Source organism: Mastigoproctus giganteus, chromosome 9 (genome assembly GCF_048544385.1).
Source record: "Mastigoproctus giganteus isolate SK-2022 chromosome 9, ASM4854438v1, whole genome shotgun sequence".
Lineage (NCBI taxonomy): Eukaryota > Metazoa > Arthropoda > Arachnida > Uropygi > Thelyphonidae > Mastigoproctus > Mastigoproctus giganteus.
The window spans coordinates 185,943,219-185,960,587 of NC_143583.1; the positions used below are offsets into that span (position 1 = coordinate 185,943,219).

The 17,369-nt window shown below is 41.3% G+C and overlaps 1 protein-coding gene across 3 annotated transcripts in view; it reads right to left on the reverse strand.

Annotated features, from left to right (window-relative positions):
* Positions 1-17,369, reverse strand: part of LOC150080944 (neural cell adhesion molecule 2-like) — a 244,587-nt gene that overhangs the window by 176,323 nt on the left and 50,895 nt on the right. For all 3 annotated transcript variants that reach the window (XM_090380989.1, XM_090380990.1, XM_090380988.1), the window contains exon 2: positions 4,421-4,584. The gene's annotated coding sequence lies outside the window, so the exon portion shown is untranslated. The remainder of the gene's footprint in view (positions 1-4,420; positions 4,585-17,369) is intronic.

A 17,369-nucleotide genomic window follows, 5' to 3' on the forward strand; every position in this document is an offset into this window, starting at 1 on the left:
GTATCCCTTATTAAATAAGTTGCTCTCGGCTCCATTAGACAAATTAACTTAATATCCGAAAACAAAACAAAACAAAAAAAAAAAAAAAACAGCAGCTTGGCTGAAAGCATCTGGCACGCAATTAACGAAACTAACAAATCCAGCAGACGAAACATGTTTAAATTTTATTAATGCATCGACAGCGAGGGCCGGAGTTATTTAAGATAAACATCGAGGAAACTAATGCTGTGAGGCATCAGTATAGAGTTGTAAACAAATTATTTCTAGCTGCTGCTTTTCATCAGTAGGCAAACTACAAATTCTGGACTCCTTGAGAAATTCTCAGATCTCCTCTCGGATCCCCCTCAGTGTCGGTAGGATAGTTTCGCCACTAATGGAAATGCACGTGCGACGAAAAATATTACCCAACCAGCAGCTGACAGCGGCCACCAAAAACAAAAGATTTTTGCAGCCTTAAAAAAAAAAAAAAAAATTATCAATTTTTTTTTTTTAATTTAATTTTTTCTAGATCTAATAACTACCCCTTCATTGGTGATCAGATGCTGCAATCTTAGAAATGAATTTTATTTTGATACGACGTTGAGAATGAAGCGACGAGGTAGCTAAGGGCACGAGGCGTGTATCCATTGGTCGGTTTGCTGGACAGAAAATGTAATTCGGTCTCAGGCGGAGGTGTGCGGTTTTTCTGACTGGAATAATTCTGGGTTTTTCATCCGGCAAGGACAAAAACTGGTTGGAAACGCACCTGCTTCTACGAAGAATATCAAAAGTGGTGTAGTACACTATTGAGGGAGCTGCTTAAAAAAATAAGAAGACACGGATCTTATGATGGTACACATCGCTCAATGTTTCCAGTGATTTATCGTGCGATACACCAATTTCACGTACGACAAAGCAAAAACACCTACTTCAACGAAATCCAACTTCCCACCCCTTCTTACCCTCCCCAAGAAAATACCATCGTTATTCCCATCACTGAGTTCATTACAATACCATGTGACAGATAGTCAGTCTCCCTCTGGCGTGGATAAAGTCGGTTGTTCGTTTATAATGAGATTACTGCAGATCATTTTGTTCGGAATGAACGAAGAAAAATATCAAATGGAATTACAGAAACCCATCTTCTGCAGAAACAAACAGCCAGTGATTGAAAAGACAAAAAAAATCTCATGAGTGGCGGGAAATTAATCAAGAGTGACAAAATTCTATTCAGATGGAGAATGGCAGCAATTTATTCCAGCTGGTATGGGCGAAGGCTCCCCAGACAGGCATCTCTCCTCCAGCAGCACGTGCATCCCAGAAGTGGGAGAGCTCTGAATAAATATTTAAAACCAGTCAAAATACGAGGGACGGACTGTTTCTCTAAGGCGCACTAATATTAACTTAAAATGTGATAGAACGCGAAACCTCGGGGACGCTATTTAGAAAAGAAGCGCCAATTTTTCTTTTACTGGCAAGAAAGGCGAAGCTTAATTGCCTAAAGGCTAAGTAAAACAAAGATGAAGTCTATATTTCAAAAGTAGAGTTGCCATTGAAGAAAGTTTAAACAGCGTCTGCTTTATTCTCAAGAATGCACCCTCCCCCCCCCCTAATTAATTCATCGGGAAGTCGTTGCGCCGGTAGCGAAGCTGATAATAATGCGCCACCTAAGAATTTTTTTCTCAGCAGCGCCACTTTCTTAAACCACTTAATACCAATTCTTTTAAGTAAACAGACGAAAATTAGAAAACGCATTTATACATTCAGATAAACTGTCTTCTGCAAAATTCTCCTTTAACATTGTTGGCGCGAAACAAACAAAAAAAAAACAAAAAAAAAAAAAAAAAATTTTTGATGGAAATGAAAAATTCGCGCGCAAAAAATAAAAAGCTCTAGAAAATGTTAATTTCCTGCAGTTTTGACGCCAAAGTGGATTTCACACGTGACGCGCGCGCGAGGCCTCAAATAAAAATTACAAACAATCATGTCGTTTTCAACTTTTCTCGCGCCCTTTTTAACGAGATTCGCGCGCTGGTTTCTAAATGCAAACAATTTTTCTGCAAATTAAATGGACAACACACACAACCGCTTTTGCCATTTTGTTCGCTAAATAAAAAATAAAAATAAAAATTTAAGTTGGAGGGGGGGATGAAAAAAAATTGGAAGCTGAGCAAACAACAGCTGATGCATTTTTCAGCGTTTGTTATTTCATTTCTTCCCAGTTTGCCAAAGAATATTAAAAAATAGGAAATTAAATTCGTTCCTATTTTCATTTCGATTGATTGTAGCGAACAGAAGGTGGGGGAAGAGGGGGGGTAGACCTTAATAAACTTTTAATCGATGAAAACCGTTTGTGCGAATTGGTATGAATAGTAAAAAAAAATGAAAGTAAGATTTTCAGTTAATAGAAATTCAAGTTTTTACGCGCACCTAAGACAATAAACCAGAAGTCAGCCATTCGCGCATGCGCACAGTGGTCATAGCACGGCTGCTGGAATTGTAAAGGAAGTTGCCGGAAGTAAAATTCTTTATCCGTGTGGTTAAGTCTGCTGACCAATAAACTTGTTTTCTGTCAGCGTACTCCAGCGGACGCTGCGTTGTCGCCAATGTCCATTATGTTGTCGCCACTCGGTCCATTACGACGTATGTCCTGCGGGTGTCTTTTATGTGTCGAAATCGGGTAACACCTCCGCTTCCTGGCACCGGATGTGTTTAGAAATCTGTACGAAGTTGTGCGGCAACCAAAGATGGAATTTTATGCAAATGATTTTAACCCAGCGCGCGTGCAACAGTAGTACGGTGAAAGAGGGCGCCCCGCTATCTCTGTGTTCCGCGGAGGTAATCGTGTTAGGAGAATAGAGCTTCCGTCTTCTGCCATTAGAAGTTTGTTGGACTGAGAATGGGATTCGTTCTTAGCATAATGCCTCGCAGTAAACTTTAGGGATAATCGTAGATGGAGATTGTTAGCATAACAAGGCCTAAAGTGGTACGAATCCACCATCGGCTGTCTCTGTTGTAATCTCATTATTTGGAAAGATCGCTATATGTCTGGCTTACCATCAATAACTTCTATTGAGAGAGTACAGTGCAGAAGATGCCTATCGTCTGGGTGGCGGCCATCTTGAAACAAGATGGCGGACGTAATTTGATTCTTTTTATACAGTGATTAAATAACCTCTCGTAAGGTAGCGTTATTTAATCAAAGATGTAGAGACAGCTTCTCTTTGTGCCCAGCGTTGAATTATACCAGCTGCCCGGACCTCATTTCGGCTTCATCCCTATTACGTAGTTGCGGGCAAGTTCTACGGTCTCCACCAACAGACAGGGCAATCGAGCCACTGGAACACGTGCAAATGAATTAACGCTAATTTATTTACGGCTAAAGCCATTCAATTATTCACTTACCTCCTGAGTCGTCGGTGCTCGCAGAGAACGCGTTCTATTATCTCAAGAAGAGTCGGTTGTCGAGTGAGGCGGCTGAAAGGCCACAATTTTCCAACTCTTTCGCGCAACTCCGCGGTACAAGAGGGCTGTGGATGTCCAGAATTGTCGCGTTATATCAATTAATGAATGTACGCGTATGTCGCTGTTAATTGTGAAGGGCAGTATACATTCTCCGCGTTTCTTCTGCTTTCTTCCAACAAAGGACATTGAAATCGACAGTGATACCGTATCTTGGCATCTTGCCAACAGCGGCGAATGTCCGCCTACTCATTAGAGAAATGGAAATTTTTCGTATTGAATTCGGACTCCGGAAATGAACTATTAATCGCCAATAACGGCACCTTTTTAAACATCGGAAGCAACCGTGACAGTTCACTGGTCGTCTGCCAATTCTTTTTTGTGACGTAGAGTTTCTAAAATCGTACGAGGAGGAGATGAGACCAAAAGGCGATGATAAAACCGACCATTCGCAGTTCCATATCGTCGCAGATCAGTCGTAAAAATTTCCGTGGCTGTTTCATTTCCGCCCAATCAAAAAGCGGCCCACATTATTGTTGTACGGATTTATTGCGCAGAAGCGCGCTATCCGCTACAAACGACGCGAAAATGACAATACCCGAAAACATAAGACACCTTAAAACACTCGTTTTAGCGAAATACGCGGAAGTTTGGGGTGGGGGGGTCGGAACTCGGTGGGACGTCTGCGCTTGACTCAAGACCAGCAGTCTGCAACGCCGTCAAATGCCTCCTCTTATTAAAAACATCGCGCCGACTCCAAAAAAGAAACATTTTCTGGGCACGACCGTTCTGTTTTGCTATCGACTTAAATGTACACTGACCCGACACAAATATTAGGCGCATTAAATTTTTACATCCATTCATATCAAGCATTAAATATTGGGAAATACCAATGGAATGAATATCGACGTATTCATTCCGAGCTCAGTGGTCTTTCATCAGTATACAAAACAGTTAATTCAAAGTACGAGTGTCTTACCTGTCAACAGTAGAATTCTTGGCATGGAACGGGTGAAAAAAAACGTCTAAAATGTATTGCTCCCAGTCTTGGTGTAGCGCAGATAGAAATTAGTCCATTGTATTGGGAATCAGCAACTTAGGAAATCTGCCACCGTAGTCTAAAGCGCGTGCTTCAAACGCCATCTACAAATAAAAGGAAAGTCCACGTTACTCATTGCATTCTTGACGACATCGGCTAAGAAAATGAGTAGGGGGGGTGCATTTTATTTCTAGAGGAACAAAGAATCAACAAATTTCTTAAAGTTCAATGATTTAGAAAAGAACTTCGTTAGATTTGTTTATTGAATAAACGAAACAGCATACAATCGTGAATATACACACACTTGACCCACTGGACACAAAAATTAGATCCCTTTATCGAATATCTGGTAGCCCACCTTTTGCCCCGAATTACAGCCCATGCACGTCCTGGCACGGATCCAATTAGGTGGCTGAGGGAGTTGGTTCCATACGATAGAAATATTAATTGGAGGTGGCACGACTTTTTAACTATATAAGAGGACCTCGATCCATACCAACAAAACATACTTCATTATTCTGACGCGATCATTAATATACTGTGTTGTGGATCGTGTTTTGCCATCCATCTCAGTTCGGACGCAAAGGGCGATAAGTTTTCAATCCACAGAAGGATTCAATTCCACACCCAGATTAGAATGAGATATAACCTGAGGAATATGTGTATTGTTGAGAGGTGGCAGGATTGTTGAGAGATGGGGTAGACTTTAGTGAGAAGATCATTAAAGCAGTTTTGGATGGTTGATTTTTAGTCCAAACTGTCGAGATAGGCAGATAAGCTACTGAGTATTCCATTGATGTACTCCGTAGTCTGAGCAAGATTTGCATTCTGAGTGATGGGTGTGAGGATTTTAAGGTCGTCGGCATAATTCAGAAGATGTTGAATATTCTTTAGTATTAGAGCGATTATTATTGTAAACAGAATTTCCCGATAATACACCACTTTGGAGGACGCCTGTGGTCACTTCTCTTTCCTATATTCCATCTGGAGTTTGGAGTCGGATTATTCGAATCTAAAGGAGAGATGAAGTTCAGCAATGTGTCGCTGATGTTGTAGTGTGATTTTAGAAGGTGTAAAAGCGCTGACACTTGAATTCGAAGGCAGCTTTGATAACTAGATATGTAACTGCCAGTTCTTTATTTTTCTCGAAGGCTGAAAAATACTTTGGGTGGTGGTGAGAAAGTTTGTAATGGTCTAGCGTTCAGAGACCACATAATGAACCTGGGGATTCCATCTTGGCGTTGGCGGCATCACTCCAGGCAAATCTTTCCATATTCTATAGAAAAAAAGAGTGGCTTTGGTACACGATTATCTTAAACTCCCGCACCGTATTTGGGTCAATTTGCTGCACAAGTAAAGTGTATTCGTGTCAAACGGCACTAGGGGTTCCCCCCCCCCATCTCCGCGTAGTACACATTGTCAAGTGAAACAGAACACTGTTGAGGCCAGAGATTTAAAAGTGTATGGATATTGTACATGTGTACTGTCGTGTACCGTTGTTCATCTGAATTTGCTGCACATTGAACCTGCTTATTCGGACTCACAATTCGCTTGAAATAATAATAATAAAAATTCTTTATTCATAAAAATGTAGGATACGATTCCTGCTAAAGGCAACCAGAGGAATCTCACAATTATTCGGTACATAAAAAACTACGTGGGTACACAGAAAAGTACATAAAAAGTGCTAATAGATTATACACAGCTTATATTGGATTATACAGATTTTATAGTTATTATATACAAACTGCAACACATTGAGACAGTCTGGAAACTTCCACTGGGAGTTGACTAGTTGCTCTGACAATTGCAGGAATGCTGAATGCACTTGACTATGCATTTGCGCGTTTCTTCTCTGTAGACAGAATCTCTGGACCACACATTCAAATCACATGGTTGGGGGAGTTCAGAGCGCTGATGATGCTGTTCGAAAAGTGCCACTTAAAGGTCGACAGCTTCAGCAGGTTAGAACAGAGCACTGGACGGTTTCTGAGGGCTCTACCAGGGATTTTCCAGCCTACGATCTCCCAGATATTAACGAAGTCGGGAGCAAAGATTATGCGCCATTGTGGACTTCCTCGCATATTACCACTTCGTTTGCAGACCCACTGCGACAGGCACATCTTGGCCTTAGTTGCCCATTGCACCAATAAACCCCCATTAAAACCACCCAACCGCATACGCCAGGGGTTGGGCTGGAGTGTTTCTGATATTTATGCAGAGCTGCAATTTTCATGTTTTATAGGGCTGGTGAGCCCAATTGTTGGCCCACTTTAGGACCCAGAATTCTAGGCCCCAAAGCATCTTCAGACTGGACAGAGGGGCAACCGACCAAACTTCAATACCATAACTGATGATAGAACTAAAATAGTAGAGGAGAAATTTTCTGACTTTTGGGTTATACCGACTTCCACCTTGTTGTGCACTCTACAGAGATCAAGTTTCATACCCCAGAAAGCCCGTAATGCTCTTGAACGCAGTTGCTGGATTTGTTCCTTATACGTTAGGTTTTCGTCCATTGCCACTCCTAGGAATTTTACAGAATGAGTGGCGACGAGAACGTGCCCCGCAATGGAGGGCTGCAGAGAGGCTGCTGGATTGAGGTCTGCTTGTGCTCTAGGTGAGAAGATGAAATATTTTTCAGGGTTTATTTGAAGCCCAAAATAGGTAGCGTACTCACAGAAAGAGGTGAGATATTTGTTCAGGATGACAGAATTCGATAATTCCTCTGCCTCGTCTGGTGAGGTGTTAGCTAGGCTTGAGAGGTAACATACAATATCGTCGGCGTAGGCCATAAACGCAGGTATCTCATTCATTAGCGGAATAAATAGCGTTGTCGGCACTGAAAAAAGCAGTGCCGACAACGATCCACCTTGGGATATATCGACTTCCACCTGTTTTGTTGTTGTTATTTGGTTTTTAGGAGCATTAGCAACTAAGGCCAAATTGCTCCAGGGATATGAGATGATCATTCCCTGATCTTTCCGCATCCTCCGTATTTGGTGGTCGCGGGCTCGAACCCCGGTCTAATGCAGAAGTGTGTGCTACGCGCTGCTGCTCTTGCCCACCTGGCTACGGAGGTGCCACCTGTTGTGATGCAGTTATTCCCTTGGTGGAAGGTAAGGACCCTGTTGGTTAGTTGATTCCTGAGGAGCTTCGAGACATTACCCATGAAACCGTAGTAGTTCTCCAGAAGGCACATAAGTGGCTTAACCTGGACTGAGTCAAAGGCCGCATGCATAACATAGCCTTGCTCCCAGGCTTGGTTTTCAAAAATTCAGAACCTGTATGCATGCATGTTATCGGTGATCTTTGTGGGAGCACGTAATGTGTATGCTGAGGTCTTGGGAAAGGATGTAATTGGCAACCACTTTAAACATGCATTTCTCTAGGCAATTGAAAAAAAGAGGAGGAGATTGAAATAGGCCTATAGTCAGCAGTTGAGGTCGGATTCTGCACCTTTGGAACTCGGATGACTCTATAATTTAGCCAAGCGTTTTGGACGACTCCCTGTTGTAAAATTCTGTTAAACAACTTCTTCAGCTCACCGCTGATGAAGTAAGAAGCCAATCAGATCCTTTCCCAGAGACCAAGTGTTTTGGACGATCATATATATATATATATATGATCGTAGTGTCTGAATGTATAAAGGAGTATGTATATATAGGCTTGTGAAATTAATAGAGGGTGAGAATTATAAGATACATAACTTATTGGGTTTTTAGCATGTGATGAGAATTTAAGTTCAAGTATAGATTGGAATGCAATCGAGAATACGACTATTCGTGGGAAAAAAAGAACATCCGCGACGAAAGTAGATTAACGGGAAGCGTTGATGTAAGTGGAGGAAACAATGGATGACAAACTACAGGTTGAGGCTAGACAACTTATATGGTGTAGAAGGGTCACGGAACTCGAGGGAGAGGACTTAGTAAAAGTAATACAGAAAAACAGCGTTCGTGATGAGTGAGATTTCCAGAAATAAATGAACGGTCATGGCTGTTAAGGAAACAGCCAGGAATAGAGTTTTAGTAGTGACATGGGAGGGGAAAGGCACTGTTTAAGTGCACCTGTATGAATTCCAAAGATGGTCAATGCAATAGGCTTGACCAAAGGAGGTAGATGGATCGGATTGCTGGCCAGAACATTGTGGAAACTTAGAAACAATATGACGTTCTACGCTACGAACGTAATACTGTCCAATCGGATCGAATCCAAGAAAGGGGTAGAGGGCCGGCAATCGAATTAGGAAGAAGTTGCTGAAAAATGGGAGAGGTGATTGGCCAGAGAGTAAAGTTGGGAGGAACAAAGAAAAAGGCGTGAAAAATAAACAGGAGAGAGAAAACAAGTTGAGATTAGGGCAGAAAGAGTGCGGTCCTGGTAGAGTGCAGTGGTCAGAAGGAAAGTGCCGTCAGGTTAAGAATGCAGCTGTGTAAGTGGGGTTAATTTTAGGAAAGGGATGCGAACGAAGAATGCAGTAGTGAGAAGCAGAGTAGGGAAGACAACAGAGAGAAAGGAAACGAGATACGAAATAGAGTGAAGCAATGGAAAGCTCAATCGAATTCTACTTATGTATGGAAGCGTAATTCGGGGAAGACCAAACCAGTACTGTGCAGCAATCACTAGGAAGACTGCTAGTCATAGCAGCCCTCAAGGAGGGACCTTATCGAGGTAACGAAAGGAAGTTTAGCAAAGATACCGAATGCAAGTCCCCTTTTTTGAGTATTAATCTAAAACATGAGTAAGATTGATGGACCTTTCCGTTCCTGAAATTTGTACCAAAAGAAGTAAATACAACTAACAGATTTATGCAGGGAGCGTCTTTGGTAAAATTAAGGATAAAGAGCGATATTAAAAGATGTGTAAGCCCTCTATGAACTAAAGGCAGTGATCTGATAAGGATTTGTAATTCTGATTTATTGCCAGAAAATATTAAAGATAGTGAGAATGTTATGTCATCCCTAGTACTAAAGGGTTTAAGAATATATAAGAACGTATAGACACTTTAGGTGTCAAGCATAAGAGAGATTGTGTTACCTAAACCATATTCTAGTAAATGTAAGGGCTATTAAGGCCATAAATACACACAAGTAAATTTGATAGCATTCAGGAGTGTACAGACTTCGAGAGGATTTGTGTTCCATAATCATAAGTCTGTATCGTAAATCTCAAAGGATATATATATAGGTAATATAAATACCAATTATAGGTGCAGAGAAGCTAAATAAGGTATGAATCATCTGAGTCAATAATTTTATTCCAGAACAGCAAATGTATTCCTGCAAGAGGGTGTAGAGCGAATTGTAATTAAATTGCATATGTCAGTTCAATGTTGTAATAATTTTTAGAAATGAAAATTGAAAATTAAATCCTGTTTTTGTGATTACCATCTCTATGAACTCCCTTTACTCAAAGAGAAAAACACAGCCCGAAAAATGCTACACCGATCGCCACTTTGTCTGGGAAAAATAAGAAAGTAAAACCTCAGAAACTGGAAACTTCTGATCTAAGTACGTCGTCAGGTTGCTTGTGGGCTGATCCTATCTTTGGAAAAAATTTGGCTTAGCCAGCGCAGTCTCACACCTTTCTATATTAGGATCTTTGATCTTGATCCAGAAAGAGGCATATGTTAGATGCCTGGTGGGAAACCTTGATGGGGATATATGGGGGAATGTTTAGGTGCCCGATTCGACTTAATTTACAAGATAGTTGAAAGCGTTAGAAGGTACAGAACTTGAAGATTTTGACCTCGGGACATAAAAAACACTCGGCCGTTGCCCTAGCACATGTGTAAAACTCTACTCATTAACTGATATTAAAAGCACAACCGATTATTAGAAGCACTTGAAACAACGACTATGCCGTGTTCTCGCCGGCTCTCTCTCATTCTTGGAGTATCTTTTAGAGCTGCGTTTTCCTTTCGTCTTCTACTCATTTATATGTTTGAGATGGTTTCTTTCAACACACCAGTGATTTGCTTCGTTTTCCTCAATCGTGGCTCCTGCTAAATAAGCTCCAACAATAACACCTGTCTAAAAATCGGAGAGGTCACCCGTCTTCGCCATTACTGGACCGACTAAGAAACCCCGGGAAAGCATTATTTTATTTATTATTTTTTTTTTTTCATTTATTTATTTTTTTTTTTTCATTTATTTACACACTCAAATATTATGATCAATCTCAAGAAACATATACAATTTTATGTACATTTTCATTCTCGTATATAATTATCCTAGCATATATATTTTTGAACAAAAACGCACAAAATCCCGCACCCACTACAGGTAGTGCAATACCAGTGGGTGCCAGCTATCCCGCTCCCAAGCTGCCCAAGGCCTGGGAGCCAGCAAAAAAAAAACAAGGCTGCAGATCCAAAAACCCATTGAAGTCTCACAGCTGAAACAAACATTTTCAAAGAACCCTGCAGTTTTCAATAGCTTTGTGCATATCAGTTACTTTATTAACGTTAGCACTAACAAGAAAATAAACTATTGACATTGATTACAGATTCCAGTGAGGTTTACCAGTCTCTCTGTGTGCCAGTCAAACTGTTCAGGAAATATATAGTCTCATTTAATTTCTTCCCTAGTAGAACCTCAGCTGTAGAGTAGGGCTATGGAAGTTCCTCAAGGTGACTTCCATGTGGAGAGTTCATAGTATTCCTGAGCTTTAGGCAGGAGAGAAAGTTCCCAGCATGCACTAAAGCACTCGCGGTAGCACTGAGCGTTCTTGCAGAAGGTTTTCCTATACGTGTGGTTATAAAATTATCAGTCAGAAAGCAGAAATTGGAGTTTTTTGTGTTCAATAGGCTCGATGGCATTTCAGATTATTGCAGGATTCATCTTATGGGAAGAAGATCTTATTTTATTTTATTATTTTTTTTTTAATAAGATTTCATAAGAGAGAAGCGTGTTGGGGTCCACAGGAGTATGGATTTCTTAACTGTATTGTATTGTATTGTAAAGCAATTATTTACAATTCTTCAAGGTTAGCTTCCTAATAATTTAGGAACGTTTATACACAAAGCTTGTTGGTGAGCTTAGAGGAGAAAGGGGTCTACCTGTCATTTCCTGTTGCGTTGATGACTATCTTCCGATATGTTCTTCCCAAAAGTAAGTTAATCTGGATCATTATGACTCCGCAGTAGAGTTTCTAGCCGCAAGTCTTTTCTTGAAAACTTCCGCAGAGAACTGTTGGAATGTAGTGAAGACATCAGAATATTCAATGAGCAAATGTACATTATTTTCTGAGAGATTATTTATTTTACTCAGCAGTACCTGTCTTTCATTCAAATAATCATTGCATTCAAAGAGAACGTGCTGCCATGTCTCAGATGCACCGCAGTGACAGAAAGGGTCAGGCTCAAAGCCCCTTTCAAAAAGTTTAGCCCTGAGAGACCCGAGGTCACTTATTAAATATGATGTGGTCATGCTAAGGCACAAACCATTTTGAGACTGAGGGTAATGATGCGAATTCAACATTTGAAATGTATCTTCGTGTGACCTCACCATGTTCACTTTCAGCCCATCTTTGCTGCCAAACAGCGGTGAGTTCCTTCCAGAGTCTTCGTTTTTCCTCTTTTATTCTGTTCGCAGGGTCTGTTACAATGTTAAAAATATTTACAGAAGTTCCTTTTTTGAGATTGTAGATCATACCCCTGTAGGAGATATAAAGAGCCAGAGGCAGGGTTCCTGCTAGAACGTGTAGAGTATTATTCGACACCGTTCTAGGAGCTTGAAGAAGAGTGAGCAACACCGAACGCTGTAATGAAAGAAGTTTAGTCCTAATCTTAGTTTTTGAGATCCTCCAAAACCAAACACCTGCTGCCTACGAAGCAATCGGTAGGAAGATTGTCTTATAGTATAAAGACAATGTCTTTTTGCTAAGGCCCCATTCTTTTCTGGAAATCCTTGCAATTCCAGCCGTAAAGTTTTTAATTTTCTCTGAAATTTTGGATACGTGAGTATGAAAGTTTAGTTTGTCATCGATTGCAAGTCCCAAGTACTTGGTGCTGGATACGTAGGGGATTTGTGAGCCATTTAGGATAACTGTGGGAGGTCTGCCATAATTGAATTGCTTTCGAAAAACCGTGAAATTAGTTTTTGTAGGGAAAATTGAGTTTATTTAGATTGGCCCAGTTGGATAAATCATCCAATATTGTTTGGATCTTTTGTTCCAAAGTTGATCTCGACCTTCCAGTAACGCCGACCGCCAAGTCTTCTGCATATGCAATTTTTAGGCAATCCCCATTTTCCTTTGTCAGCCATTGGTTTAAAACTGCATTCCCCAGAGGAGAGGCCCGAGGACTGAACCCTGCGGGCACCCTCTGGAAGCAATCGTTCTGTAAGTCAGGTGTTTGGCACAAACCTTGATCTGTCTGTCTTGAAAGTATGATCTCATAGTTTGGTAGATATGATTATCACACATGGCTGAACGTAGTGACCCGAGAGCGCTCTCCCACCAGAGGGAGTTGAATGCGCCCTCGAAGTCCACGAACACCACCAAGACATACTTGCTTTGCTGTGAGAATCCTGGATGTATTTCAGTAGAGAGATTATAGCGTCTTCGGTCGAGTGACCCTTTTTGAATCCATGTTGATGGTCTGAGCACAATTGTTGGTCCGATCATGCTTGCAATTGGGAGAAATTAATCTCTCAAAAAGTTTCCCTAAGTTGGCCAGGAGGGATAATGGTCTATACACCCTTGGGTTTGTTTTGACTTTTCCAGGTTTATATAAAATTTTCAGTAGAGCTAATTTCCAGGGTTTGGGAAAAAGTCCCACGAGGAAGTATTTATTGTACATATTCGGAAAGCATACAGTATTTATCTGATACCACGGAACTTGTAATCATACCAATCGTGCAATTTCCATTTGCATACCGTACTTTAATTATCTGCTGACGCCAGCCGAAAAAAATTTCCAATTTTTTAGCCAATGAGTGCATTACTGAGAAAGCCAAAAACTTCATAATAATTTATTGTTCCCTTCATCCCCGGAAAGAAAGCAAAAGGCTGTGGATAATTGAAATTACGTAATTCTTGGATTTCTTAACGAAAATTGAGAAAAATTGCAATTAAATTATTAAATCCCTATCAATTAAAGTTTTTATTTGCCAAGAAATCCAAAAATTATGATTATGAAATTGACAAAGATGTCAGCGTACGACACGGAAATGTCTTTTCTTTTAGTAGTACAACTAAAAGTCCAAGTCCGAACTACGAAAAAGAGCCACATGCCCTCTCCAAACTTCATTGTGCGCATAATAATCTGTGGCACATGATCTTCCCCAGGCATTGTCCGCACAATCCGATCTCAAGCGATTGATCACTCCACAAGACCTGTTTCCATGACCGATTGACACCACTGGAAATATCGTCTGGAGCTCGTTAGCGTGATGGCTGCCTGTGGACAACGGCCACTCTACCACGAAACCCCAAGTAGTGCAAGCACCCCACGGATGTTGAATGCATTACGGATACGCCCGAGGACAATCTGGAGCTCCAACAGAACAGTTTTCAACAACGTTGTCGCTCAGTTCGCTTTCATCAGTTTCTTCAGGGGTTGGCGGTTCTTATCCATTAATCTTTTATACTTTTGGGGTGGGAGGGATGACACCTACATCATCTTCGCACTATCGGCTACAGTTGACTTTGCCGGTTCAAACTTTTAAACGTGTTTTTTGCACGAATCTCATTGGGAAAGCTATCCGAATACATTTGGCGAGGTAGTGTACACGAAACAAGTTTTTCCTTTTAAAGGAACTGCAGTTATTCCGTGATGCTAAAATCTATTAGCGCACTTAGCTGCCAATTTTTTTCTTGTGTTCTTTTTGGACACAAAAAATAGTCCGTCTCGGAAGGGAACCACTGATTTAGGCAGCTTCATTCTCTCCCCAGAATTATTCCCAGTGTTTTAAAACCCTCATTTTATTACCTATCGTAACTTGAATATCTAAAAAAATATATTTTAATTTAACTATTTTTAAAAATCCGCGGCAGAATTTCATTAATACTTTCAGTATTAATGAAATTCTGGCAATAATACTTCTCTTTCACGAGAAATAATTTAACGTCGAATTTATTTTTTAAAATCCGGTTTAAAATGGTAAATAATCTAATCTAAATCTACGGCGAGCGGTTAATTAAACGCGTACCGGTGATTAATAACCCCTCGCGTGTATTCCTGTGGGTAGCGATTCCGAGGACCCCGCGATGATTTCATTTTTTGTATTAAAATGCAAATTAGCGAAAAGGATTAAAAGAAATTCATTCGAAACGCCGAAGACAAGCGCTGTACGCCAAATTGAGATAATTTAGCCGGCGCTCTCAAAAGGCCACCCGGGCCTGTCACGAGCCCAACAAACAAACAGTTTCTTCATACTTCAAACGAATTCGGACGCATCCAAACCATTAATAATCCCGGCTTTAACGTAAATGGATTTCGGGGGAATATTTTCGATATTTCACAAAGCGGAGATCCAAAGCAGACGTAAAAGCAACTCCCCCACCCACCCACCCATGCCCTTATCATTTTAAATGGCGCCAGTAATAATTCAGGGATGTTTACTTTCGTGTCTTCTTCGCTTACTTTTCTCTAATGAAGACTCGGAGATCAGAGTTCCGCGATTTTAATTATCTGCGTCATTAGTTTTCTCTCCGCGGAAGGATTTAAGTGAAAGCGGGCCGAGAGGGGAAAAAATGAATGCGCGGGATTCTATGGTTTATATCGGGCAAAGCCCGGTTAATTAATGGTAGGCTTTTAAGTACAACTTTACGCATTTCCATTCGTATTTCCTCTCAGATGTGCCCGTTATGCGTCCACGAAGGCGAATAAATGATTTTTCCGCGAACCATTCCGCGTTTACTTTTCGAAATAAAAATTAATAATCGTTTGCATTCGGTGGTGATGTTCGCGATCCCTTTAAGAATGTCAACCAAATAAATCGGAATACTTAAAGGCGTTTTCGGAGGTTGAATTAGCGCCGGAACGGATTAAAATGTCGAAGAAACTTTCCTCGGTTATAGATGGCCACGCGCAGGTGCGCCACAAATGGGGCCCATCGGCCCATTACGATAATTCGTACACCGCGCGAATCTGGGGGGCTTAAATCTACCAGCGCCCGTTAACCGGGTCTTCTGTCGCCATTACGCACGCCTGATCCAGCGGCTGACGCATTGCATCGTGGGATTTAAGAGCGAGCTAACCCTCCGAAGGATTCGCGATTTTTGGCGAGGCAGTGTACGCGTCCGGGTGCCAACAACTGCGGCTAAATGTCGTAGGGTTGTGCGGTCCCTCGGATTCGCCCGATGGTATTCAAATGGCGGGGGATCCGTGTGCTTTACGCTATGTGAAAATCGATGACCTTAATTAGCCCCGATATGAAAGCGAGAATGGATTCGTGTGCTTTCGATTTGCGATTTGTACTTTCCACGTTCGGCCACCTCCATCCTGCGCACTTCTCATTGATCTTCGCTCGTTCTTTGCGAGTGCGTCATCCCAAAACCCACTTCCACGCGCATCCGACTCGCGAGATAAACTTGAAATCGCTTTTGGCGATTATCAGCTCCAACGCCGATTCTCCCGGAAGTCTCGTGCGCATTTCCCTCCCACTGAGACATTTATGAACGACGAGGCTTTATTACGCCGGAAAATGGTGGCCCAAAAACCTTCGATCGTCGAAATAATTTTACAACTTCCGAGTGGAAATTCCATCTTGGGGAATGTTCGAAGACACTTCGGACGCCAAACGATGGATGTACACCAACATCGGTGGAGGCCTGCCCAAAAGATAACCTCCCCCTCTTAAAATAACCCCGGGATCTGTGGCCTTTTCATCGAGCCTGAAGTCTATCAAAAAGCGCAGCGATTCCCATTTGTCGTGAAGGTCTTTTGGTAATTAGGGGCAATCCCTCTCTCGTGCGTGACGAGGAGACATCAAGGGGAACCCGGGCGGCTCTCAGTAGCTCGACGCGATCTGATTTCCCCAACGAATCGTAACGAAAAACTTTAACACCTCCAAAAATTACTTTGGCCGGTAATAATTGCTTAATAACACGAGTTCACTATACACAGGAGCCACATTAGCGCCCCCTCGTAGTGTATCTCTGTCACTTCAACGCTTCCCTCCGCTTCTTATTTATGATATTTGAATTTCTCGTAATTTTTCTACAAAGTTGACGTCCCAAAGTTCTCGGTGCTTTCTAGCGTTCGCCTCTCCATTTAAAGGGATCTTATTAGCGTTTGTACATTCTCCCCTGGCACTTTTAATTAGTTTTTAGTCTTAAATTTATTTCTTTTGTTCCTTAATTAAATTTTCCGCCACTTTCCCGGAGTTAATTAAAAGAAGCGTTGCATTTTTTTTTTTTATTCGGCTCATCATTTATAGTGTCTTTCCTTGTTTCTGCACCCTTCTCATTCTTTCTTCCAATTATTTCTCTTTCTTTGTTCGTAAAATAGCCCTTGAGCACGCGGAGCAAAAATACTCCTCGGACGCCGTCCCTGATTACCTGCAGACCTTCGCTAAATGATAGCTATTCAATGTATTGTTAACCGCTATATTTCAATAATCAGTGTTAAAGCTACAGTTCCATTGTTGCTGTACACAACAATACACATTGTGACGTCAGAGACGAGAGCGCTTGGAATTTATAAACCTTTTCAACAGTTACAGAAACCTTTGTGGGATTTTATTTTTTAAGCGCGACCTCCTATAAATTCGAAAGCTGCACTGATCGTGTCTGGAAAAGCGCTCCCAGTCATTTATGCTCGTGATCCTTTCTTTCTTTCTTTTTTTTAATTCTCAGTTTGTTTGTTTTTTTTTAACAATTCTACGCTCTAAGGGAACGTCCAATTTTGCGAAAGTTCATTTCTGTATCTGTAACTTGCAGA